The sequence below is a fragment of the Poecilia latipinna genome, unplaced genomic scaffold, assembly GCF_001443285.1.
Source record: "Poecilia latipinna isolate Pla-1442-1.1 unplaced genomic scaffold, P_latipinna-1.0 Scaffold53, whole genome shotgun sequence".
Classification (NCBI taxonomy): Eukaryota; Metazoa; Chordata; class Actinopteri; order Cyprinodontiformes; family Poeciliidae; genus Poecilia; species Poecilia latipinna.
Genome location: NW_015112669.1, coordinates 270,313 through 273,234, shown reverse-complemented (window position 1 = coordinate 273,234; position 2,922 = coordinate 270,313).

Below are 2,922 nucleotides of genomic sequence, written 5' to 3'. Positions count from 1 at the left end.
GTTTTTGGGTTTTGGGGTGGGGGGGGGGGGGGGGGGCCCCGGGGGGGGGTCTGTATTTACAATGCAAATGAGTAACATTGAAAATTATTTTAGAACAAAATGAGAATGTGATATTATATTCCTCCTGGAGTCCTTTTTCTGCAGTGTGACTGTGTGTACGGTTAAATTTTTTATGGTTGCTCTTAAAGAGATGGCCAGACTTTATCAAGAGTTAAGAATAGAGCAGCTCAGGACTTCTCCTGTGTTATTTTATTTTATTTTATTTTCAGTCTCACTTCCTGACTCGCTTTCTGTCTTTTTAATGCCTCCAAATCTAGTCTGCGGTATTAAATCTAGATCGCAACAAAAACTATGCAAGTGTTTTTAATTTAAAAAAATCTACTTAATTTCAGTAACAAAGTTCTGCCTGTTTCCTTTATAATTATGAAATTAGTGCTCTTAAATTATACATAAATTACACTAATTTATGTACTGTAGAAGTCCATACTAACTAGGGAAAATTGGTCGTTTATTCCAAAGTGCAACACTTAAACACAGATTAAGAAGAATTTATCTGTGTACATTGGCAAAGAGTTGGTAATTATTATATGGCTGCATGTCCGATTGTTATTATTACTATTATTTTTCTGAAGATTTTGACTTATGAGTTAGTTTGTTACCATGTAACATAGTTTTTTAGTTGGCTCTTCAGCACAGTATATCGAACAGGAACATGAATATTTAATTACAGATTTTTGAAAAATAGGGCCTTGTAAGTAAATCATTAAACTGAGATAAAGGCTAGGATTAAATAAGTATTTTTCCCACTCCTTTTCAAACAGAAAAGGAGTGGAAAGCCAATTATTTTGTTGGTTACGTATGCATGATTTTTTTTTTTTTCTGTAACCTACAAATTGCTTGTTTTCAAAGACCTGTTAGAAATAAATCAAATATTTCTCAGTTTGAGTAAGCGAGAAGCACTGTCAGAATAGTGCTGCTGTAATTGTTTGTGTGCTAGAGGAGAGCTAAGGTGGAATCATTTGTTTGTGCCAGGTTGTAAATATTCATTATGAAGCAGGTCAAAGAGAATCCAGTGCTGTAACGGCTGTTAATTCATTGTTGCTCTCTCTGTCAACAGCCGTCCTTAATAAAGAAACCCGTAGAACAACAGATCATTTACTTGTGTGCTAAATAGAGCATGTTGGTAGCGATATTATGTGGGACATTGAGGCTGTGTAATAGCGTATATTAAGCATAGTCTATCATTTCAGAAACCACAGACAGTCAGAACATTGCCACTCACTAAAACTGCAGACTTACCAGCTCCTCAAAATTATTCACACCCTCTGGGAGAAGCATCTTATTTTTGTTCTCAGGCTGTTTAGAGCTCACAATGGGCAGGAAAAAGGAGAAGCACAGAGACCAATAGAGTTGTTTAAAAAAAATGGAAGGGGGTCAGAAAGAGGAGAGCAGCAGAGTTATAGACTTTAAAACCAGCTGCTCCCCTGTCTGGTCCTGTCTACCCACATTAGTACGATGTATCTTTGTCCATCTCCTCCTCTGAGCTTTGCTCTGCCTCTTGCTTCTTACGTAAGGAACGTTTCTCAGTTCACCCTCAGTTCTTAGATCTGTGAGAGGTGTTTTCTAAAGCTAACCTCAGCTATTTTTTTTTTCTTATCTTCAGTTCAAGAATTTTTACTGCAGTTCTGAACTCAGCCAGTGGCATCATATACATCCTGACAAAAATTGCTTCATCCCTAAACTATTCCCACAAAACTGGGGGCATGAAATAGTCCAAAATGTCTTGGTTAGTTGTTCCTGTCACTGGAAGTAAATGGCTGAGCTCCGCTCCTGAACTCACAGCCCCACCTCACCTTGCAAAGCAATCGGGCGGTCATCGTCTTTCTCTTGGCGACTGCCAAACACCAACTGGCTCATTCGGTCTTTCTTTTTCATCACTCCAACAACAGTTCAAGAGTCAGAGGGGTTCTGCAGACTACTGCATCCAACACTTTACATCGTACTTGGAAATGAATCAAAACATCAGCGCACACGTCTTCAGTCACTTGGTCAAAAGCTGCTATACATTAGCTGAAGCACTAGGACCCTTATTATGTTAGAGAATATTTTACACCGCTTTTGGGTGATCGGGTTTTCATTGTCGAGATGCTCCTGAAAATATCAGCATTATGTAATGAAGCCGTTCATACATTTTTTATCACAGGTTTGTCCTCTCTAGGGTAGCACTACACAACAAAAGGCCTGCTCCACTCTGATTTAAACCAGGGAGCTTTAAAATAATTTAGTTGGAGGTTCTTTTTAATCAGTTTCCTCTAAATATGTGTATATCTGCTCTGAGGCCTAAATGATTACTAACTTATATAACTCCATCCAGTTATGGTGAAATACAGCTTGCATCAATCAGCTGTCTTCTCAAGTAAAATAGGTTTTAGCTTTGCTCTGCTTTTAAACGTGCTGTTCCCTCCAACACACAAGCATGTGACGACACACTCTCATCATTTTGAGTGTGACAGACAACAAGCGTAGCTCATGCTGTGTGCCGTCCAGAGTTCAAGGATCCAGCAACGCCAGCTCTCGCAACTTGTAGTGTTTGCTGGGAAGACGCATGGAGGTCCCTGTGTGAATGTGCTCATCCGCAGAGTTTCTGGAGGCAGTCCCGCTGTTCAGATCCCTGCCGCCAGCCCAAACACTCCCAAAGCTGATGTTTTCCATACAATGATAGATCTGTGTATATATGACGTTTGTTTAATTTTTGTCACAAAGCGTAATTCAGTCGCCATAAGCCCTCCACAGCACCGCTTTACTTTCGTTGCTCCACGACATGCAAACTGCCTTCAAGCAAGAAAATAGAAATTAGCAGAGCAAACACTGACAAAATGTGCAACAGATGTCATTTCAAAGGTCAATCCACTGCGCTTAAAA